Source organism: Dendrobates tinctorius, unplaced genomic scaffold, assembly GCF_039654945.1.
Source record: "Dendrobates tinctorius isolate UK_male_01 unplaced genomic scaffold, ASM3965494v1 ptg000183l, whole genome shotgun sequence".
In the NCBI taxonomy this organism is placed as follows: Eukaryota; Metazoa; Chordata; class Amphibia; order Anura; family Dendrobatidae; genus Dendrobates; species Dendrobates tinctorius.
In genome coordinates this window covers 9,115,074-9,140,764 of record NW_027361850.1, presented here as the reverse complement: position 1 = coordinate 9,140,764, position 25,691 = coordinate 9,115,074, and the positions used below count along the sequence as shown (strand labels likewise).

At 45.7% G+C, this 25,691-nt stretch overlaps 1 long non-coding RNA gene across 1 annotated transcript; it reads right to left on the bottom strand.

The window, feature by feature from the left end:
* LOC141055063 (uncharacterized) lies at window positions 1-24,754 on the bottom strand. The gene is made up of 3 exons (XR_012221468.1): window positions 24,590-24,754; window positions 3,706-3,771; window positions 1-1,509 (listed from the first exon to the last, which is right to left on the bottom strand). It is a non-coding gene; the product is annotated as an uncharacterized lncRNA (long non-coding RNA).
* Window positions 24,755-25,691: the final 937 nt, after the last annotated feature.

Sequence of the window (25,691 nt, the reverse complement as noted above, 5' to 3'; positions counted from 1 at the left end):
AATACATTATGGAACAACCCACGCAACATGGGAAACATAGCAGACCTCCCTGAAAAACTCAAATGATATAATCCAAGTAGACACCAATGTCTCCTAAATTAATAAATGCACAGTATTATCACCATATCAATTTCTTATATGACGAATCTTGTATATCACTCTATTAATAAACCAACCCTGATAGTAAATCACACAGATATACATCACCAATAAATATGTGTGAATGAATAAATACACATAGGGCACTACATTTAGAACATTGTACGGCCTTATATTATATATCTAGCAATTACCATCAAAGGACAATTCTAATAATACACAGGAGGTGTCACCGTCACCGTACCTCACCAAAATGGCTACACTATTAAATCTGGCCATTGCCGGTCTAAATCTTGCCTCATTATAACCGCTGTTTCTATATGGGAAACCCTATCTGGCCCAGAGGAGTAATAAAATGACAAAACATCATGGCGGTAACATCTCACCAAAAAGAGGACATTGAATAGAAAAGTCCCAAGGAGTCCCTCATCATATGGCCACTGTTTCAATATGGAGAACCCTGTCTGGCCTTAAGGCACAATGATAAAAATCATGGCGGTAAATCTTACCAAAAGGGCGGTAATAGAGGAGTCACAGGGGGGTCTGCACGTCTGCCCCGACGTGCGTCTCAGATGCTCGTCCTTCGTCAGGGGGCGTGAACTACAACAGAGCCAGGAAGTTTAAGAAGGCCGTGAACGGGAAATGAGAGAGCGCAGACCGGAAATGACGCATTCGTAGTCATGACGACCAGGGATGCGAAGCGGCGCCGGCGTCAATCAGCGTGCGCCACGGCGTCATAGATACCACGGCAACACACCGACTAGAGACGCCAGAAACCGCGTCACAGCCCCAGACCATGACACGTATGCGTGCTTGGTCAAGAAAGCTTCTCAAACGGCCGCACAATACTCTTAAGATGAACAATATAGGATATAATGATCGTAACATATAATCCTTATTAATCGCATGGAGCATAAAGACAACATTATTGCACATTAAGTTAGAAATATAAAACCTAAGGAAACATTATTATATATTCAATTAAAGGTATTAGATACACCATGTATATAGCATTGCAGCAAACATATAAATGACATGGTGATAATACCGTACCTATTTACCTTACATAGAAAAATAATACCATGCTACATATATATCACTATAGGTCTCTGAATAATTTACCCTATAAGTAACATCTAGGGGCCCATTGATTCATATGGGACTTTAAGTTTCACAATTATCAAAAAATATATAATATGCAATAAATTATGACTGTATCATGCAGGTATATGGCTCTCATGATTCCAAATGAAGATGTTCTCCGGATATGGCTTCATGATGTGCGATCCTGGTATAATGGTATACAATATATTATAACTTCATTCTGCAGATATATAGATCTCGTGGTTCAGATAAAGATGTTCACCAAGTATGGCTCAATGCTGTACTTCAGTATAATATACACATGGCCTAAAATATAAAATACATAGCAAAAAAATAAAAAAGAATATAAAAACAGCCGATTAAAAACAACCACGCAAACGTGGATGACCAAATGGACTACGCAATACAGCCGGCGGGTGATCACAGAAATGATGCAAAATTTAAACATTCGTTTAACCCATTAGGATGGACCGTATTTAAGGTCCATATCCATCTTGCCTCATATTGGGCCAAGCGTTGTGATACTCTGCCTCCCCGGATGCCAGAATCCAAAATGTCGATCCCTTTAACTCTAAATGTCTTGCTATCGCATTGGTGATATAACTTAAAGTGCTTTGGTATGGTTTTAAGTACAGAAATGTCATTTTCACTTGCCGCAGCTTGTATATCCAGCACGTGCTCCCTGACCCTAACCTTCAACTGACGTGTGGTCAATCCCACATAGATCAGGGAGCACGGACAGGTGGCGTAGTATATCACACATTTTGATAAGCAAGTAATCCTCTTTTTGATTTTAAATACTTTGATGCCTGATGAATCCGTAAACGTATCACTTCGATCGATGTTGATACAGGCCACACATTGTCCACAAGAAAAGCACCCCTGTCGTGGATTACCACCACTCAGGAATGTCAACGGTGGATTAGTCTCATAGTGGCTCTTAATTAAGTGTCCCCGTAAGTTCTTTGCTCTTCGATACGCAATTCTAGGCTTACTTGGTAATATTTTGGCCATTATTGGATCTACCAACAAAATAGGCCAGGACTTTTCCAATATCTTCCTAACCCTATCTGAATGGGAATGGAAGGTTGTTACAAATCTTAATTGATCCAGTTTGGGTGGAGGGTCCCCGGTCTTATACAATAAAGGATTACGCATACTATGTTTTGCACGATTGTACGCTTTTTTAATTGATCTATGACTATAGCCCCTTTCTCTAAAACGCTGTTTCAAGTCATCGGCCTGTTGTTCATAATCAAGATCTGTCGAACAAATGCGCCTTAAGCGTAAAAATTGTTCTATCGGTACTGATCTAATCATATGTTTGGGATGAGAAGAGGTGGCATGCAACAACGAGTTCGTGGAAGTTGGTTTCCTAAAGATATTGGTCTGAATCATATCTTGGCCATCCCTCCTCAACATGACGTCCAAAAATTCAATTTTATTCTTATTGTGGACAAAGGTCAGCCTGATATTAAGTGTGTTATCATTTAACTGCTGAAAAAATTGTCCCAGCAAACCACTGGAGCCCTGCCAGATCAAGAACACGTCATCTATGTACCGCATCCATAAAAGGACGCGGTCCATAGATGCGTGTGGATCTGACTGGAAGAGGTCCCTTTTCCACAGACCCAGGAACAGATTGGCATAAGAGGGCGCATAGGCCGCTCCCATGGCTGTCCCCTGGGTCTGTAGGAAAAAGGACCCCTTGAACACAAAAAAAATTATGCGTAAGCGCAAATTCCAATATCTCCAATATAAATCGTTTCAGACCAATAGACAACCTGGAGGTGTTTAGAAAAAATTCAACAGCTCTCAAACCATCAGTATGCCGTATACTAGTATACAGTGACTCGACATCAGCCGTCACTAGTATCGCATCCTTAACTAGAGAAAGACCATCCACTCTCTGCAATAACTGATTGGTATCTTTAAGGAAAGATGGTAATTCTTCCACCAAAGGTTGTAATATTGAATCAATCCAGCGGCCCACATGTTCCAAATAATTACCCCGACCTGAAACTATCGGCCTTCCTGGTGGACATTGTGTATCCTTATGAATTTTTGGGAGCAAGTAAAGAGTTGATATTGTCGGCTCATTAACAACCAAGGAGGACCCCAGCTCCCTGGTGATAGTTTCTGCTTCAATAGCCCTAGATATGATCCCCCTGAGTTGGGTATCATAGGCGGACAAGGGGTTAAACGTAAGTTTTTTATAACAGGTATTGTTCAATAACTGGCGAAACGCCTCTTTTTCATACATCGTTTTCGGCCATATGACTATGTTACCCCCCTTGTCCGCCGGTTTGATCACCACATCAGGAAGATCACGCAGATATTTCAGTCTTGCTCGTTCTTCCTTATTCAAATTATCATCACGGATAAACCGTGGAATAGCTGATAATTCATTAGACACAACCTTAACGAATAGATCAATAGGACCACAATTAGATAATGGAGGAAACCGTCGAGATTGCGGCCTAATGGAAGGAGGTATCTTACCTCCTTCAACTGTGGTATGCTCCTCAGATAATTCTTCCAAAATTCTTAACGTTGTCTGTTCATCTTCTGTAGGGAAGAGTTATATACATCATTATTAAAGAAAAATCGTTTAAATAAAAGGGAGCGTGCAAAAACGTGTAGATCTTTCACTATCGAAAAAACGTTAGGACCAGAAGCTGGAGAAAAAGATAGACCCTTATAAAGTAATGAACAATCGAGGTCCGAAAGCACATATTGGCTCAAATTAATTACCTTGTTCGTGTCACGGCCATTCTCATGGAACCGAGTCTTGTATCTCTTATAGGGATGTAATCATGGTTCCTAATCCGTTTGCTGATACTTCCTGACCGGGTTGTTATGGAGGAGACTGTCTGTCTGAATTTATCAGGTCGGATAAGTGCCTGACTCCTCGCCAGGCTCGTTGGAATCTTTTCCTAAACCAATTTAATTTTGTAATTTCTTATAGGCCAGGATCGCGCAATGGAAAGGCTGATGCACTCTCTAGGATTCATTCAACAGAGACCCGTCCACTTACTCCTTCTAAGACTATTCTTCCTGACTCTAGATTCCTGGGAGGGATTCATAATCAAGACCTACTTAAGGACATCAAGGAAGCATACCATTGGGATTCTTTGTTGGCACAACCTCCAAGGGACGTAAGTCTTGTCTTTAAGAATGGTGTGTGGATACAGGGACAACGCTTGTATATACCCGAAACAGTCAGATTGAGAGTATTGCAACTTATTCACGATTCTAAGATAGCTGGGCATAGAGGAGTTCTAAAAACACAAAAATTTCTTTCTCGTTTCTTTTGGTGGCCCACTTACAGAAAGGACATTTTAAACTATGTCACTTCATGTGAAGTCTGTGCAAGATGCAAGACACCATGCTCCTCGCCAACGGGTCTATTGCAACCCCGTCCCACCCGTGGGGATCCATTTCTATGGACTTCATTGTGGAGTTACCAACCTCTCAAGGGAAGAAGACCATTCTAGCGGTGGTAGATGGGTTGCCTTTGTTAACCTATCTTATTCCCTGTGTTGGCTTACCCACTGCAAAACAGACATCAGATTTGGTGATTCAGAATGTGTTTCGCTTGCATGGAGTACTGGATGAGGTCATTTCAGATCGAGGGGTGCAATTCACTTCAAGGTTTTGGCAAAATTTCTGTGCCGCATTGGACATTAAAGTAAACCTTTCTTCTGCTTTTCATCCCCAGACTAATGGACAGACAGAACGGACCAATCAGACCCTGGAGCAGTATCTTTGTTGCTTTATCTGCCACATACAGGATGATTGGGTGGATCTACATCCACTGGCTGAGTTCTCTTATAACAACTCTCAGAGTGCCTCCACTAAGCAGTCTCCTTTTTACGCCAACCTAGGTTATCATCCTAACATTCTTCCTCGATTCCCCATAGATACGCCCTTGCCGGCAGTGGCCGAAAGAATCACATCTTTACAAAGGAATATTAATCTTCTAAAGGAAAATGTGGAACTGGCTCAGGAAAGGTACAAGAAAGCAGCAGATAAATTTAGTAAACCTGCACCAGATTTCAAGGACTTGGTCTGGCTGTCAACCAGAAATCTTAAGTTAAAAATTCCATCATCTAAATTGGGACACAAGTACATTGGACCCTATAAAATCAATAAAATTATAAGTGCCATCGCTTGTCGTCTTCAACTGCCCAGATCTATCAGAATCCACCCTGTCTTTCATGTTTTCCTACTAAAGGCTGCAACACCTAACATGTTTCCTGGACGTTCTTCTCCTCGCCCTGACCCAGTGCTGGTCGCTGGTCAGGAAGAATTTGTGGTGGAAAGAATTCTAGATTCCAGGTTGTACAGAGATCAGTTACAATACTTGATTAAATGGCAGGGCTACCCAGTGGAGGACAACTCATGGGAACCAGTCAATAACATTAATGCTCCTTGCTTACTCCACCAGTTTCATCAGAGGTACCCAGACAAGCCTGGACTGATGTCATCCGGAGGCTGTCCCTAAGGGGGGAGTAATGTAAGGTTCTCAGTCTTTTTTGACATGTTTTTGAAATTCGTTTTTTCCGTCGGCCATTTTGCTTTCTGTCCTGCTGCAGCTATCTTGCCCTCAGATAATATGGAGTTTCCAGCTTTCATTTTCCTGCCCTGATTCTCTCCCTCTTGCCTCTTAAGCAGCCTCAGCTGAGCAATCAGTGCTTCAGAATCAAGTCTGCAGTTAGCCTGTGACCTGCTCCTGGAAGTCTTGGACTTGGTACTCCAGCCATCTCCTGCTGAGGAACTTTTGAACACTTGTGGACGCTGGAAACCTGCTGCCTGATAAATCCACAGTTGCAAGGGAAGTAACAGAGAGAGACCATGAACCTGTTGTGGAAGTTCTGCTATGCTTAAAGTTTACTCTGGCCTGCTGTGTCTCCTGCCTCTGTATCTGCAAACTGTGTGAACCCTTTTGGCTTACTTGTATGAAGTAATACAAGTCCTTTCTAATCACACCTGTGTCTCCTGTGTTTTTCCTCGCACCCAAGCACAAGATGCCATATGAATTGTACACGGTACATCACAAGCATCATGTTCAGGTACAGATAAATTGAAGAGCCGCCCCTTGGGAAATTTACAACCGGGCACTAACTCAATCGCGCAGTCATAACTCCTATGAGGAGGCAAGGACGCAGACTTACTCTCGCTAAACACATCAGAGAAATCAGCCAAATAGTCAGGGACATCATCATGAGACTGGGGAAAGGTAGAGAAAACAGGAGTGTCACTAGGAACACATTGACAACCCCAACTAACCACAGACACTGATTTCCAATCCAAAACAGGATTATGGGTCTGCAACCAAGGAAAACCCAGCACAATAATGTCATGTAAATTATGCAACACCAAAAATTTACAATTCTCTTGGTGCTCCGGGGCTACCCACATTATCACCTGGGTCCAAAACTGGGGTTTATTCTCTGCCAAAGGGGTAGCATCAATGCCCCTCAAAGGAATAGGATTCCACAGGGGTACCATGGGAAAACCACAACGTTTGGCAAAGTCAAAATCCATCAGGTTCAGGGCTGCTCCTGAATCAAAAAAAGCTTTAGCAGAATATGAAGATAAGGAGCAGATTAAGAAGACCGACAAAAGGAATCTAGGTTGTACATTGCCCAAAATAGATGAGTGAGCAAAACGTTTTTCCCACTTAGGGCAGACGGAAATGGTATGAGAGGCATCCCCACAAAAGAAGCACAACTTATTACGCCTTCTAAATTCTAGACGTTGAGCCCTAGAAAAAACTATCACACTGCATGGGCTCAGAAGTTTGTTCGAAAGGCAACACCGCCTCTCGCATAGTTTTACATTCACGTAAACGTCTGTCAATTTGAATGGCCAATGACATAGAGTCATTGAGACCAGAGGGGACAGGAAATCCCACCAGAACATCTTTAACGGTCTCTGCCAGACCCTTCCGAAAAAGAGCTGCTAGGGCATCATCGTTCCATTTAGTAAGGACCGCCCACTTTCTGAAATTCTGACAATATAACTCTGCTGATTCCTGACCTTGGTTCAATGCCAATAAGGTTTTCTCAGCTTGATCAATAACATTAGGTTCATCATACAATAACCCCAGAGCCTGAAAAAATGCATCCACATTAGTCAGAATAGGATCCCCAGGTGTCAGGGAAAAACCCAATACTGAGGGTCGCCGTGCAACAGGGAGATGACAATTTTAACCTGCTGCGCCGAGTTCCCCGAGGAATTAGGTTTCAAGGCAAAAAACAGTTTACAATTATTCTTAAAGTTCAAAAATTTATACCGATCCCCAGAAAATAAATCAGGAATAGGGATTTTAGGTTCTACAGCAGACAACTGAGAAAGATAGGCAGAAATTCTCCAAACTTCAGCAGCGACCTGCTCAACGCGATCAGACAATTTCTTAGCATCCATTAAAGACAAAATTGTCCTACCGCCCCCAGAGAAAAAAAAATATAAAAAATTCTGACACCCTTTTTGTTTTTTTACAATTCTTTCCTTCTTTAGAGCAGGGGTCCCCAACCGCCGGTCCGCGGCCCAGCACCGGGCCGCTGCAGTGCCCTTGCCGGTCCGCGGACACAAGGGGAGCCAGGGGCGGTCAGTGGCGTAGCGGGGGCTGGGGCGGCGCGCAGCAGTTCTTAGCGGCGGCCAGGGAGTGATCAAGCAGCTCCGCTGCCTGCAAGAGGGAATAGCAGGAGCGGAGCTGCAAGGACCCGTCCAGCTTCCTGCCCGCCGCCCGCGCTTCCTGTCTCTGACTGACACAGAGAGGAGCGCGCCGCTGCTGTGTCAGAGCGAGGAAGCGTGGGCGGCGGGCAGGTGAGAGGAGAGAGGTGGTGTCTGTGTGTATGTATAATGTGTGTATGTCTGTGTGTGTACATGTATGTCTGTGTGTGTGTATGTGTGTTGGTCTGTGTTTGTGTAGCCTGGCCCTGGAGGAGATGGGGACATGAGGAGAAGGCCATGGGGGGAGTGATGGAGAGACAGCAGTGATGGGGTGAAGGCAATGATGGGGAGAGGGGAGTGATGGGGTGAAGGCAATGATGGAGAGATGGCAGTGATGTGGTGAAGGCAATGATGGGGAGAGGGGAGTGATGGGGTGAAGGCAATGATGGGGTGAAGGCAATGATGGGAAGAAGGGAGTGATGGGGTGAAGGCAATGATGGAGAGATGGCAGTGATGGGGAGAGGGGAGTGATGGGGTGAAGGCAATGATGGGGAGAGGGGAGTGATGGGGTGAAGGCAATGATGGGGAGAGGGGAGTGATGGGGTGAAGGCAGTGATGGGGAGAAGGGAGTGATGGGGTGAAGGCAGTGATGGGGAGAAGGGAGTGATGGGGTGAAGGCAATGATGGGGAGAGGGGAGTGATGGGGTGAAGGCAATGATGGGGAGAGGGGAGTGATGGGGTGAAGGCAATGATGGGGAGAGGGGAGTGATGGGGTGAAGGCAGTGATGGGGAGAAGGGAGTGATGGGGTGAAGGCAGTGATGGGGAGAAGGGAGTGATGGGGTGAAGGCAATGATGGGGAGAGGGGAGTGATGGGGTGAAGGCAATGATGGGGAGACAGCAGTGATGGGGTGAAGGCAGTGATGGGGAGAAGGGAGTGATGGGGTGAAGGCAATGATGGGGAGAGGGGAGTGATGGGGTGAAGGCAATGATGGGAAGAAGGGAGTGATGGGGTGAAGGCAATGATGGAGAGATGGCAGTGATGGGGAAAGGGGAGTGATGGGGTGAAGGCAGTGATGGGGAGAAGGCAGTGATGGGGAGAAGGCAGTGATGGGGAGAAGGGAGTGATGGGGTGAAGGGAGTGATGGGGAGAGGGGAGTGATGGGGTGAAGGCAATGATGGGGTGAAGGCAGTGATGGGGAGAAGGGAGTGATGGGGTGAAGGCAATGATGGGGAGAGGGGAGTGATGGGGTGAAGGCAATGATGGGGAGAGGGGAGTGATGGGGTGAAGGCAATGATGGGGAGACAGCAGTGATGGGGTGAAGGCAGTGATGGGGAGAAGGGAGTGATGGGGTGAAGGCAATGATGGGGAGAGGGGAGTGATGGGGTGAAGGCAATGATGGGAAGAAGGGAGTGATGGGGTGAAGGCAATGATGGAGAGATGGCAGTGATGGGGAGAGGGGAGTGATGGGGTGAAGGCAATGATGGGAAGAAGGGAGTGATGGGGTGAAGGCAATGATGGGGAGAGGGGAGTGATGGGGTGAAGGCAATGATGGGGAGACAGCAGTGATGGGGTGAAGGCAGTGATGGGGAGAAGGGAGTGATGTGGTGAAGGCAATGATGGGGAGAGGGGAGTGATGGGGTGAAGGCAATGATGGGGAGAGGGGAGTGATGGGGTGAAGGCAATGATGGGGAGACAGCAGTGATGGGGAGAAGGGAGTGATGGGGTGAAGGCAATGATGGGGAGAGGGGAGTGATGGGGTGAAGGCAGTGATGGGGACAAGGGAGTGATGGGGTGAAGGCAATGATGGGGAGAGGGGAGTGATGGGGTGAAGGCAATGATGGGGAGACAGCAGTGATGGGGTGAAGGCAATGATGGGGAGAGGGGAGTGATGGGGTGAAGGCAATGATGGGGAGAGGGGAGTGATGGGGTGAAGGCAATGATGGGGTGATGGCAGTGATGGGGTGATGGCAGTGATGGGGTGAAGGGAGTGATGGGGAGAAGGGAGTGATGGGGTGAAGGCAATGATGGGGAGAAGGGGGTGATGGAGCACTCCGCGGACACAAGGGGAGCCAGGGGCGGTCAGTGGCGTAGCGGGGGCTGGGGCGGCACGCAGCAGTTCTTAGCGGCGGCCAGGGAGTGATCAAGCAGCTCCGCTGCCTGCAAGAGGGAATAGCAGGAGCGGAGCTGCAAGGACCCGTCCAGCTACCTGCCCGCCGCCCGCGCTTCCTGTCTCTGACTGACACAGAGAGGAGCGCGCCGCTGCTGTGTCAGAGCGAGGAAGCGCGGGCGGCGGGCAGGTGAGAGGAGAGAGGTGGTGTCTGTGTGTATGTATAATGTGTGTATGTCTGTGTGTGTACATGTATGTCTGTGTGTGTGTGTGTTGGTCTGTGTTTGTGTAGCCTGGCCCTGGAGGAGATGGGGACATGAGGAGAAGGCCATGGGGGGAGTGATGGAGAGACAGCAGTGATGGGGTGAAGGCAATGATGGAGAGATGGCAGTGATGTGGTGAAGGCAATGATGGGGAGACGGCAGTGATGGGGTGAAGGCAATGATGGGAAGAAGGGAGTGATGGGGTGAAGGCAATGATGGAGAGAAGGCAGTGATGGGGAGAGGGGAGTGATGGGGTGAAGGCAATGATGGGGAGAGGGGAGTGATGGGGTGAAGGCAATGATGGGGAGAGGGGAGTGATGGGGTGAAGGCAATGATGGGGAGAGGGGAGTGATGGGGTGAAGGCAGTGATGGGGAGAAGGGAGTGATGGGGTGAAGGCAGTGATGGGGAGAAGGGAGTGATGGGGTGAAGGCAATGATGGGGAGAGGGGAGTGATGGGGTGAAGGCAATGATGGGGAGAGGGGAGTGATGGGGTGAAGGCAATGATGGGGTGAAGGCAGTGATGGGGAGAAGGGAGTGATGGGGTGAAGGCAATGATGGGGAGACAGCAGTGATGGGGTGAAGGCAATGATGGGGAGAGGGGAGTGATGGGGTGAAGGCAATGATGGGGAGACAGCAGTGATGGGGTGAAGGCAATGATGGGGAGAGGGGAGTGATGGGGTGAAGGCAATGATGGGGAGAGGGGAGTGATGGGGTGAAGGCAATGATGGAGAGATGGCAGTGATGGGGTGAAGGCAGTGATGGGGAGAAGGGAGTGATGGGGTGAAGGCAATGATGGGGAGAAGGGAGTGATGGGGAGAAGGCAATGATGGGGAGAAGGGGGTGTTGGAACACTCATTCAAAACCTATGGTGAGTTGAGTCACATTATAAATGTTATTTAATTATAAGTATGCACTGCTACACTACAACCGCGTCCATAGCCCCGCCCCCTTATGACCAAAGCCCCGCCCTTCCACACCACCATCCCTGCCCTGCCGGGCCATGGAAGAATGGTCTTGCTTGAAACCGGTCCCTGGTGCAAAAAAGGTTGGGGACCACTGCTTTAGAGTACCCTGGGATCTACAGTCTGGCCGGTGATTCTGTTATGATTAGGTAACCGAGGAGAATAACAGGGGAATAGACAAGGCAACCAGATAACCAGAGAGGTTGGTAGCTTAGCGGATTGTAGTCCCCTAAACTGACAACACAACTAGAATTAGCGGTGCGACATACCTACGATGCCCTAGACACCTCGTCACAGCCACAGAATTAACTAAGCCTAAAGAGAGAAATGGGAAGGCTAAACTGCCCCAGAGTAGAACCCCAAACATATATTGCTGGTGAGACAAGATGAAACACAAAACACAGGCAGAGAATAGTGTAAGCAAATGATGGGGCCCAAACTGTCTAGATAGGACAGGAAAGGATACTGTCTGCAATCACACAAAAAACCCTAAGAAAAATCCAACATGTCTGATATGCAAAAATACTGAGGTTACATGACCTCTCCCCCCCTAAATCAGAACTCTGGTGTGAACTGGTTACTAAAAAGACTAACATATGCTGTGGCATATGGAACAGGGTCCAGCACAGGTCCCAGCAGGGAACCAGGTTGAACTACACCAGCAAAGCAACAATCAGAGACAAACAAAAATGGATCCAATGCAAAAAAAGATTCAAGAAGACAAATAACTTATCTGAAAGATGCAGGACGGAGCAGGAGACAAGAAGACTTCAAAATGTGCTCAGGAAGCAAACCAAATCACGGCAAGAGCTGAGGGAAGGTTGTTCACTTAAATCTCCCCAGTCTGTAACACCTGACCTCCAATCATCTTGTTCAGGTGATTGACTTGACTTTCCATGCAGCAATGGTGCCGTAAGGGTGAACACTAGTGTTGAGCATTCCGATACCGCAAGTATCGGGTATCGGCCGATACTTGCTGTATCGGAATTCCGATACCGACTTCCGATATTTTTTCAATATCGGAAGTCGGCATCGGAATCGGAAGTTCAAAGTTGATTGACAGCCTGACGTCATCATGATGCGCGGTGTGTGCGCATCATGATGCGCCGTCATTTCGGGCCTTCCGGGGGTCTCTGCCGGCCTGCCGGGGGGCTGTGCCGGCCTGCCGGGGGGCTGTGTGGACTGTCCGGGGTCTGTACCGGCCTGCCGGGGGGCTGTGCCGGCCTGCCGGTGGTCTGTGCACCCTGTGGGGGTCTGTACCGGCCTGCCGGGGGGCTGTGCCGGCCTGCCGGTGGGCTGTGCACCCTGTGGGGGTCTGTACCGGCCTGCCGGGGGGCTGTGCTGATGTCCGGGGGTCTGTGCAAGCATCGTCCGATGGGACTACAAGTCCCATCTGGCGATGCCTGCTACCATGACAGTGATTGACACATTAGCCAATGATGGGACAGTAGTAGTCCCATCATCCGGCTAATGTGTTAAATGTTATAAAAAAAAAAAAAAAATACTACATACATACTACATGCATGCTACATACATACTACATGCTACATACATACTACATACATACCACATACATACCACATACATACCACATATATACATACATACTACATACATAACACATATATACTACATGCATGCTACATACATACTACATGCTACATATATACTACATACATACTACATACATACATACTACATATATACTACATGCTACATACATACTACATATATACTACATTCATACTACATACATACTACATGCATGCTACATACATACTACATGCTACATACATACCACATACATACTACATACATACTACATGCTACATACATACTACATATATACTACATGCATGCTACATACATACTACATGCTACATACATACTACATATATACTACATGCATGCTACATACATACTACATGCTACATACATACTACATATATACTACATGCATGCTACATACATACTACATGCTACATACATACTACATATATACTACATGCATGCTACATACATACTACATGCTACATACATACTACATATATACTACATACATACTACATGCATACTACATGCTACATACATACCACATACATACTACATACATACTACATGCTACATACATACTACATATATACTACATGCATGCTACATACATACTGCATGCTACATGCATGCTACATACATACTACATACATACTACATGCTACATACATACCACATATATACTACATACATACTACATACAATACATTCATACAATACATACATAGACATACAGTACATATAACAGAGTAAAAAAAGTCCCTAGTCTCACTTTATGCCATTGCTGCGTGGGAAATTCCCACGCAGCAATGGCATAAAGTGAGACTAGGGACTTTTTTTTTTTTAAGTGGCGGAGGAATACAGTGCGGAAGGATACCTACCTTCCGTCATTGGATTCCTGCAGCCCGTAGAGAACGGCAGCAACAGCTGATGCTGCAGTTCTCTACCCAAGATCGTCGTGGGACACACTCGTGGACTGCTTCGGATCGTGGGTGAGTATTTTTGTGGTTTGTTATGTTAATATTTATTCCGTAAAAGACAATGGCTTCGGGGAACAATGTGACAAGTATTGGTAAGTATGTTACTCTATGTTATATGTACTGTATGTCTATGTATGTATTGTATGAATGTATTGTATGTAGTATGTATGTAGTATATATGTGGTATGTATGTAGCATGTAGTATGTATGTAGTATGTATGTAGCATGCATGTAGCATGCAGTATGTATGTAGCATGCATGTAGTATATATGTAGTATGTATGTAGCATGTAGTATGTATGTAGTATATATGTGGTATGTATGTAGCATGTAGTATGTATGTAGCATGCATGTAGTATATATGTAGTATGTATGTAGCATGTAGTATGTATGTAGTATGTATGTGGTATGTATGTAGCATGTAGCATGTAGTATGTAGTATATATGTGGTATGTATGTAGCATGTAGTATGTATGTAGCATGCAGTATGTATGTAGCATGCATGTAGTATATATGTAGTATGTATGTAGCATATATGTAGTATGTATGTAGCATGCAGTATGTATGTAGCATGCATGTAGTATATATGTAGTATGTATGTAGCATATATGTAGTATGTATGTAGCATATAGTATATATGTAGTATGCATGTTGCATGCATGTAGTATATATGTAGTATGTATGTTGCATGTAGTATATATGTAGTATGTATGTTGCATGTAGTATATATGTAGTATGAATGTAGCATGTATGTAGTATGTAGTATGAATGTAGCATGTATGTAATATGCATGTTGTATGTATGTAGCATGTAATTTTTTATTTTTTTTTACATTCAACACATTAGCCGGATGATGGGACTACTACTGTCCCATCATTGGCTAATGTGTCAATCACAGTCATGGTAGCAGGCATCGCCCGATGGGACTTGTAGTCCCATCGGACGATGCCTGCACAGACCCCCGAAGCCTGCACAGCCCCCCGGCAGGCCGGCACAGCCCCCCGGCAGGCCGACACAGCCCACCGGAGCCTGCACAGCCCCCCGGCAGGCCGGCACAGACCACCGGAGCCTGCACAGCCCCCCGGCAGGCCGGCACAGCCCCCCGGCAGGCCGGCACAGCCCCCCGGCAGGCCGGCACAGCCCCCCGGAGCCTGCACAGCCCCCCGGCAGGCCGGCACAGCCCCCCGGCAGGCCGGCACAGCCCACCGGAGCCTGCACAGCCCCCCGGCAGGCCTGCACAGACCACCGGAGCCTGCACAGACCCCCTGGCAGGCCGGCACAGCCCCCCGAAAGGCCCGTACAGACCCCAGAGAGGCTGTACAAGGGAAAAACAGGATTTTTCTTATTCCGATACCGGAAGTCCCATAGACTTGAATGGGACTTCCGGTATCGGAATCGGCGATACCGATACTTTTTTTTTTTAAGATCGGCCGATCCATTCCGATCCGATACTTTGAAGTATCGGACGGTATCGCTCAACTCTAGTGAACACCTGTCAGGACTCTGGATTCTCTGTTCATCTGTGGTGCTTTTTCAAGATGGTGTCTGCTGCCTCGCTTCTGTTCATGTGATCTGCCTTCCCTGTCTTATAACCCTGGTTTGCCTTCCACTCCATGCTTGTGTATTCTGCTTGAATCCCTGGCTCTGTGCTGCAAGAGACTGTTCCTCTCCAATAGATCCATTCAGCCCTTCCAGCAAATCTCTCCAATTCTCAGTAGCAAGCTGTGTTTGAGTTCCTCTGCATCTGCATCTGTCTCCACCTGCCTGCTTAGGACACGTAAGCTTGGCCTACTTCAGCTAACCTAGTTGGTGTGCAGTGGCAGGTTTGGTAACGGTTCTGGACTTCCTAAGAGACTGCCAGCCCTGTTGTGAACTTTGACTTCTGAACGGCTTTCCCTAGTGTGTGCCTCTCCCAAGAAAATTTGCCTGCAGCAGTGCTGCATATGAACGACTTCACTATCTCCCTGTTTGCTGTTTTTGAAGAGTTGTTGCACCTGCGTTTATTTGTGTAAATACAGACTTGTTATCGTACTTCTGTTCAGTTTACTCAAAGTGATCAGGATCATCGTGGGACATTATGCATTATCTTCTCAGTGGACAGGTGAGGAATATTTGTGGTTTATTATTTAATTTTGTTGCAGGAGACGAGGGCGTCGGTGGATTAGGTGTTCAGTAAGTTTGATTTAATTAAGATTATTAAAGGAGTCTGTGTCAGTATTTCAAATAAGCCGGATTACTTACCGGTAATGCTCTTTTAATGAGTCCACGACAGCACCCACTGGAGGTATCGGATCCGCCCATTTGGAACAGGAAACCCTACAGGAAAGATAAAAGGGGCGGTCCGCCTTTCCTCCTCAGTTTTACGTTTCAGAGTACCAGAAGGACCGCCAAGGATTAGGCAATGTTCTCTTATTTTAACATCTTTCTTATCCATTATTTGGTTGATATACTTTAACTATTGATATCTTTAGGGAGGGAAGTGAGCGGGTGCTGTCGTGGACTCATTAAAAGAGCATTACCGGTAAGTAATCCGGCTTTTTACTCTTCGCCACGACAGCACCCACTGGAGAGATTCCAGAGACCATCACCTGGGTGGGACCACCGTGCCAAGGACAGTCCTGCCAAAGCTTAAGTCAGAGGTTGATGAAAGATCAAGTCTATAGTGGTTATAGAAGGTAGAAGGGGATGACCAAACTGCCGCCTTACATATAGTTTCAATCGGAACATCTCCCTTTTCCGCCCAAGAAGTTGCCATTGCCCTGGTGGAATGCGCCCTGATGTTCCCTGGAGGATCTTCGTTTTTTGCGGAGTAGGCTAAACGAATGGCCTCTCTGATCCACCGGGAAATGGTGCTCTTCGTGACTCCATACCCCTTCTTACAGCCCTGAAATGAAACAAATAGGGCCCTACTCTGCCTCCAACTGTTGGACCTCTCAATATATTTTAGGACAGTTCTTTTGACGTCCAGAGTATGGAACTTCTGCTCTTCCGGAGTAGAGGGATTTTTATAGAAGGTTGGGAGGAGTATCTCCTGAGATCTATGGTATTTTGTTGCCACTTTTGGCAGGTAGGCAGGGTCTGGTTTTAATACCAATCTGTCTTGGTATTCTTGAAAAAAAGTGGATCTATTGACAAGGCCTGGATATCACCCACTCTTCTAGCTGAGGTCAGTGCTACCAAGAGGGCCATTTTAAGTGCTAAGTATTTGAAGGGTATTGTGTCGATCGGCTCAAAGGGGTCTACCGTTAGGGCGTCTAAGACCAGATTTAGATCCCATGTAGGGACGGAGGGTATGTGGATTGGAGCTATTCGTTCACATGCTGTAATGAATCGAGTTATCCACTTGTTGCCTGCTATATTATGGCCATATAGTGCTCCTAATGCCGATATTTGTACTCTTAGCGTATTTACTGCTAAGCCTAAGTCTTTCCCTTTCTGCAGAAATTCCAAGATTGGGATTATCGGAACTTCTGCTGTATGAGGTACTGTATGGAATTGAAGAAATTTTTTCCATATTCTAGTGTAAATTTGGGTTGTGGACTGTTTTCTACTTTGTAGTAGTGTAGTAATTAAAGACTCAGAGAATCCTCTTGTCCTCAATAACTGCCTCTCAAATTCCACGCCGTCAAGTGCAAGCTGACCACTTGAGGGTGGAAAAAGGGGCCTTGGGAGAGTAAGTTGGGAGTCGAAGGAAGGACCCAAGGATCTGTTATTGACATAATTTGCAGCCACGAAAACCACGGTCTTTTTGGCCAGAAAGGTGCTATTAAGATTATCCTTGCTTTGTCGTCTCTGATCTTCCGAATTACTTGAGGTAGGAGGATCAATGGAGGGAACGCATACGCCAGGTTGAAATTCCATGGAGCTAGAAGGGCGTCTAGTATGTCTGGGTGATCTGATGGAGATAGGGAGGCAAATGTTTTTATCTGCCTGTTCTCCTTTGTGGTGAAAAGGTCCACCTCGGGTTGTCCCCATAGGGCTACTATGTCCCTGAAGACCTTCTGATTGAGGCACCACTCTCCTTGCCGTAGAGTGTGTCGGCTTAGGAAGTCTGCCTTTTGATTGCTCTCGCCTCTGATATGAAGGGCCGAGAGGGACAAAAAATAGTTTTCTGCTAAGTTTAAAATTCTTGCCGCTGAAGACATCAGAGTCTCTGATCGAGTCCCTCCTTGTCTGTTTATATAGGCCACTGTGGTGGTGTTGTCCGATAGGATCCTGACATGCTTCTGTTGGAGCTGCGGAAGGAAGTTGTATAGAGCATAGAGGCTTAACGTAATTTGTTCCCATTTGGTAACAAAAAATTTTAATCTACCCCCAACTGGTGGGTCTAAACTCTTAATTTTTATCTCTCCTATATGTTGGCCCTCTGAAGATGGTACCCTTCTGCTTTTCGTCTTTCATGGCCCATCTATTCGTTCTGTCCGACTGTCTTCTTCTCCCGAATGGCCGTCTCTTAAAGGTTTTCCTATAAAACGGAATGGGAGAATCACTGAAGGCCTTTTTCCTCTCTTTTGCCTTGGCGAGAATTTCGTCTAAGGCTTTCCCGAAGAGGAACTCACCCTCGCATGGGGTTGCACTAATTTTGGATTTTGATTGTGCGTCCCCTTTCCAGCTTTTTATCCACAGCGCGCGTCTGGCGTTATTCACCAGGGCTGCCGACCTCGCTGCCAGTCTTAGGGTGTCCGCTGAAGCATCTGCCATAAAGGCAGCTGCACCTCTTATCAACGGGATGGCTGCACGCAGTTTCTCCCTTGACACTCTTTGCTCGATCTGCTGATCTAATTGATCTAGCCATACCAGCATTGATCTAGCAGTACATGTGCTGGCTATTGCGGGTTTGAATACCCCGGTGGTGGACTCCCAGGACCTTTTGAGCGAAGATTCTGCCTTTCGGTCTAATGGGTCTGCTAACAATCCTGCGTCCTCGACCGGGATCGAGGTCTGTTTGGAAGTGGAGGCTATGACGGCATCCACCTTTGGTATTTTAGTCCATTTCAATAGGTCTTCATCAGTGAACGGATACTTCCGTTTTGAGGCTGATGGGAGAAAACCCCTCTGGTCGTGTTTTTCCCACTCTTTTGATGAGGTCCTTAATTGCCGGTATCACCGGAAATGATCTCTTTTTTTCTGCCAATCCCGCAAACATAATGTCCTGCGCGGTTTGGGCTCCCCTTTCCTCTTCACACCCCATAGTATTTCTAACCGCTTTTACTAGGTTATCTACGCTGTCCAGTGGAAAACATGCGCGTCCTTCCATCTCCGAGGATGACGATGAGGACGTGAATGCGGAGCCTGAATTTAACTCCTGTTCTTCCTCTGACTCTGAACTAACAACGACCTGTTTCTTATGACTGGACTCTGAGGGAGTGCTGGCGCGGTTGATGGCTTGTATCTCCTCCCTAATTATGGCTCGGATATCTTTAGAAGATATCGTCGACCCCTGCCTGGTCTCTTTCATGCATTGTTTGCAGAGTTTTTTGGGGTAGGAGTCAGGGAGAGGCTCTGAACATAATGCGCATTCTTTATGTTTAGTTTTTTCTTTTTTCTTTGACTGAAGTGGGAGGTCAAAGGTAAAGAGAGGGGGGGGAGGAGGTTAGCTTAATAGGTAGAGTATATACTTTGCACACTCACCCAGTGAAGCTTAATACCGGGTCGGATGGCTGAGACGGTCTGGATCTGGTTTCTGCTGCCTCGCTCCTGCGGGCAGTCTCTGTCCTGGCGCTGCGGTCCCTGGTGGAATTGCCCCCAGCTGAATCCCCTGCTGGGGCCTGCGACTCCGTGGGGGACGACATGGTTCCATCGTTGCAGCGCTGCAGCGCTGTTTTGTCTTCACTCCTGTCGTGCCCCCGGAAGTCGCCCTGTGTCAGGGCGCATGCGCCGCGTCATCGCCATCCTACCCCGGAAGTTCAACCATTACTTCCGGGGTATAGGAGCGTCGGGCGCCGGCCGGCTCCTGCGCCACCGCTACTCACATGCGCGGTTCGTGCGCTCATGGCTTCACCTCCCACGCTGTATCCCCACCGATGGGGGGGGGGTGTTCTGCCTCCGGATGCCAGACCGGCCCGCTCCCTGGTAAGACCGGGCGGCCCTCCCCGGACCCGGTCATCACCGTTATGCCACCAGACGAGGGGGGAGCCGTCAAACGGAATCTCCCCCGACGCTGCTCCCGGACCGCAGCCCCTGCCGTTCCCGAGGAGACCGCACAGGCAGATGCATGGCCCAGGTAAGATCCTGCAGGATCCTGCTCCATTTGGAACAGGAAACCAAAACTGAGGAGGAAAGGCGGACCGCCCCTTTTATCTTTCCTGTAGGGTTTCCTGTTCCAAATGGGCGGATCCGATACCTCCAGTGGGTGCTGTCGTGGTGAAGAGTAAAAAAGAGCTTTATTCTGGCTGTGTTTTTATTTACCATATAACTATAGGATTAGTAATGGATAGATGTCTTATGGACGCCTCTCCATTACTAAGCCGTGGACTTGATGTCAAAAAACAATACAAAGGTGACATCAACCCCCCCAACTATTACCCCACTTGCCATCACTACAGGGCAAGTGGGAAGAGCGAGGCTAAGTGCCAGATTTGGTGCATCTAAGAGATGCTCCTTTTCTGGGGTGGCTGTGAGCTGGTGTTTTTAGCCTGTGGGCCAATATCCATGGCCCCTTCCTAGGCTATTAATATCAGCCAGCAACTTTCTGCATAGCCTTTGCTGGTTATTAATTATAGGGGTACCCCACATCATTTTTTGAGGGGATCCCCCAATTTAGTAGCCAGTAAAGGTTAAGTATACAGCTGTGAGCTGATATTAATAGCCTGGGAAGCTCTATGGGCATTACCCCCTTCCCAGGCTTTAAACATCTGCCCCAGCCATCGGCTTTCCCTCTGCTGGTTATTAAAATGACAAGGGAGCCCATGCAATTTTTTTTTCTTTTCTTTAAAATTAATAGTTACTATATGGTTACAGCCTATGTACGTTTGTTCTGTTAACACTCCTGCATAGGCTGCTGACAATGTGTGCGTAGGTTTGTGTGTGTTTGTGTTTACTTATCGGCTTAGTAATAAGGGTGTCGGGCTTAGTTTGAGAGTGTGCATGTGAGCGTCAGCGTTAGCGTCAGCATGTGAGCGTCAGCGTAAGCGTCAATGTGTAAGCATGAGCTTGTGAGCGTGAGTGTCAGCGTGCGAGCATGTGCATGAGTGTCAGCATGAGTGTGAGCATCAGCGTGTGAGCATGAGCGTGAGTGTGATACAGCGAGCTGCACCAACTAACAGAATCTTTGATGCCTGCCATTCTCGGTGAACACCTACTTGTCACTATAACTTGTCACCAACAAAATGGCTCTGCATTTTGTTCCTAAATGTCATTCTCTCTTATCCCTTGGCAAACACCCAGAAGGGGAGGAGAGGAGTGACATCACACACATGTGAGCAGATTCAGCCCATGTTTACTGCAGTGCAGTAATGTGAGCTAGTTGTACACTAGGTTTTTGTGTCAAATTTCAGTAGCTGCTCCCCCTAGTGTTTAAAAGTGGAAATACCAAACCTTTTAAAAATATTTTTAATACTTTCCTAAATTATAAACAAATAATATTTTTTCAGAAAATTTTAACATTAATTCTTTACATTTTTTCAATTGCTGGAAAAAAATTTGTTTTGCACCTTCCCTTTAACCCCTTTACCCCCAAGGGTGGTTTGCATGTTAAGGACCAGGCCAATTTTTACAATTCTGACCACTGTCCATTTATGTGGTAATAACTATGGAACACGTTCATGGATTCAGGTGATTCTGACACTGTTTTCTCATGACATATTGTTCTTCATGATAGTGGTAAAATTTCTTTGATATGACTTGCGTTTATTTATGAAAAAAACGGAATTGTGGCGAACATTTTGAAAATTTCGCAATTTTCCAACTTTGAATTTTCATGCCCTTAAAACAGAGAAATATGTCACACACAATAGTTAATAAATAACATTTCCCACATGTCTACTTTACATCAGCACAATTTTGGAACCAAAATTTTTTTTGTTAGGAAGTTATAAGGGTTAAAAGTTGACCAGCGATTTCTCATTTTTACAAACAACACCATTTTTTAGGGACCACATCACATTTGAAGTCATTTTGAGGGGTCAATATGATAGAAAATACCCAAAAATGACACCATTCAAAAACTGCACCCCTGAACATGCTCAAAACCACATTCCAGAAGTTTATTAACCCTTCAGGTGCTTCACAGGAATTTTTGGAATGATTAAAAAAAATGAACATTTAACTTTTTTCACAAAACATTTACTTCAGATCCAATTTTTTTTTATTTTACCAACGGTAACAGGAGAAATTGGACCCCAAACATTGTTGTACAATTTGTCCTGAGTATGTTGATATCCCATATATGCACGTAAACCACTGTTTGGGCGCATGGCAGAGCTTGGAAGGGAAGGGGTGCCGTTTGACTTTTCAATGCAAAATTGGCTGGAATTGAGATTGGATACCATGTCGTATTTGGAGAGTCCCTGATGTGCCTAAACTGTGGAAACCCCCACAAGTGACACCATTTTGGAAAGTAGACCCACTAAGGAACTTATCTAAATGAGTGGTGAGCACTTTGAACCCCCAAGTGCTTTACAGAACTTTATAATGTAGAGCCATAAAAATTAAAAATCATATTTTTTCACAAAAATGATCTTTTCGCCTCCAATTTTTTATTTATCCAAGGGTAAAAGGAGAAATTAGATCCTAGAAGTTGTTCAATTTGTGCTGAGTATGCTGATACCTCATATGTGGGGGTAAACCACTGTTTGGGCGCATGGCAGAGATCAGAAGGGAAGGAGAACGTTTGACTTTTCAATGCAAAATTGGCTGGAATTGAGATCAGATGCCATGTCGCGTTTGGAGAGCCCCTGATGTGCCTAAACAGTGGAAACCCCCCAATTCTAAATCCAACCGTAACCCCAACACATCCCTAACCCTAATCCCAACTCTAAACCTAATCCCAGCCCTAACTCTAATCCCAACCCTAACCCAAACCGTAACCCTAACCCTAACTTTAGCCTCAACCCTAACTTTAGCCACAACCCTAACCCTAGCCCTAACCCTAATGGGAAAATGGAAATAAATACATTTTTCTAATTTTATTATTTTTCCCTAACCAAGGGGGTGATAAAGAGGGGTTTGATTTATCATTTATAGCGGGTTTTTATGGCGGGTTTTTATGTTTGGCAGCTGTCACACACTAAAAGACGCTTTTTATTGCAAAAAATAGTTTTTGAATCACCACATTTTGAGAGTTATAATTTTTCCATACTTTGGCCCACAGAGTCATGTGAGGTCTTGTTTCTTGTGGGACGAGTTGACATTTTTATTGGTACCACTTTCGGGCACATGACTTTTTTTATCGCTTTTTATTCCGATTTTTGTGAGGCAAAATGAACAAAAACCAGCATTTCATGAATTTCTTTTTTTTGGGGGGGGGGGGGGGGGCCTTTACGCCGTTACGCATGTGGTAAAATTGATAATGCATTTTTATTTTTTGGGTCACTACGATTACAGCGATACCTCATTTATATTTTTTTATGATTTGGTGCTTTTATACAAAAAAACTATTTTATATAAAAATAATTATTTTTGTATCGCTTCATTTTGAGAGCTATATCATTTTTATTTTTTGCTGATGATGCTGTATGGGGGCTAATTTTTTGCGGGACAAGATGCCGTTTTCTGCAGTACATTTATTTATATCTGTCTTTTTGATCGTGTGTTATTCCACTTTTTGTTTGGCGGTATGATGATAAAGCATTGTTTTTTGCCCTTTTTTATGGTGTTCATTACAGGGGTTATCTAGTGGGATGGTTTTATAGGGCGGGTCGTTACAGACGCGGCAATACAAAATGTGTACTTTTATTGTGTAGATTTTTTAATTTAAATATTTATTTGAATAAATATTGATTTTTTTTATTTTTTTTATTACTTTTTTAAATAGTTTTACAATTAATCTTTTTTTTATTTAATTCTTATTTTTACCACTATGGGACACTCATTTTGTGCAGGCTGATCGCTTCTATAGCATGCAGATCTGCATGCTATAGAAGCTATCAGCGCTGCATGGAGTTGCTCACTGACCTGAGAGACTTCCTGGTCATCACTGCGCATGACAGGAAGTCTCTCAGCAGTAGAGACCCAGATGTCGTCGTGACAACATCGGATCTCCATGGCAGCAATTGGGACCCCACATCATGCCTCGGGGTCTCAGATCCAAGGCAGAGGGCCTGCATGCTCCTGCAATGCTGCGATCATATTTGATTGCAGTGTTCCGAGAGTTAAAGTGATCGCTCCTGGCACTTAGTGCTGGGTGTCAGCTGTGATAATCATCTGACACCTGGCCGCCATCAGCCTCGCTCCCCCCGTGAGCACAGCTGATCGCGTATAACATACTATCCCGTCCATGGGCATTAAGGCCCAGGGCAGATGGACGGGATAGTACATCATCTGGCAGAAAGGGGTTAAGGAGTTTATTTGACTGGGAATTGCTCCTCTGGAGACTTTTTTTTGCTGTATAGCTGATAATGAGAAGAAGGCCGGGGTCACATTTGCAACTGCAGTGAGAAACTTGCGCGAGTCTCTCCCCTCAATACCCGGCACTGCCGCCGGCGATTCGGACCAGAGGGTTCAGCTGCATAGAAATACATGCAGCTGCACACTCCGGTCCCATGTTCACGCGAGTTGAAGTTGCAAGTGTGACCCCGGCCTAATTGTGCATCTTTATCCTGGCTGCTAATAGACATCTCCATACTGCAATATCGGCAAGCAGATCAGGAATTCATAAAAATTTGCAATCATGTATCTTTACCTTGGTACTATGCTGTGGGTGATGGGAGACTCTGATGCCAATATCAGTCAAAACCACACAAGAAAATCCAGCTCACCATTTGCAATTCCACACTTCTGGAGCACGAATAGCACCTGGGCAGGGTGTAAGATCCAATAGAGAAGGCAGAAAAATCCATCTCACAGATGAAGTCTAAAAAAGTTAATTTTAATTTCTAAAGTACATGGAGAAAAGATTAAAATTGTGTCACAAAAAAGAGAATACAGGCATCTTTTGACGCGTTTCAAGCGGCAAGTGCTCTTTGTCAAGATACCATCCAAGTGAACTTACAGGATGGTATCTGAGCATGCACACACACAAAATTCCTGAATGCAAGCAAATCAATTAAATCACAGGTGGGAAACCTCTACAGCTTCTTTCTGACTTTAATTTGTCTTTGTTGGTGTGAGGGCTCATTTTCCAGATGTATTAGATTACTTTCCTCTCACCGGATGTTTATCCCAATAATATACGTCAAAGTTAGTAAGATCTCAAAAAAGGTTTCCACTAGATTTCATATAAAAGAGAAAAAAAGAAAGAGTTAACATGCAGCAGAGGGTTGGGTGTTTCAGGCTGTGTTCACACATAGCGTTTTTTTCGCGTTTTCCCCGCAGATTTACCAAAAAGCCACTCAAAACACACCTAAAAGAAGCTTCCCATTCATTTTAATGCATTTTGCACTTTTTGTGCATATTGATGCGTTTTTTACCGCGAAAAAAACGCTTTGCGGTAAAAAACGCAGCATGCTCATTAATTTCGCGGTAAATTCTGCATTTCTGGCTATTTTCTATGTCTGGGGATGCTCTGGGAAAAATTGCGGCAAAAACGCATGGAAAAAATGTGCGTTTTCTGGGAAGGAGTCCGGTTTTCATGCAGAAATTTTCTGCATACGTGTGCACATAGCCTCAGTGTGGAGTTTGCAAGGTGCAGAGCAGACAGCTCTGCAAAAGCTCAGCCTGAGTGAGGGAACACAGCACCAAGCAGAGTGAACTTCTAGCACCCGCAGCATTATACGGAGGTGAAGTCGCCCTCTGCAATCAGCCGTATTAACGGACTGTCTTGTTTCCCTGCTGCGATCCAGAGG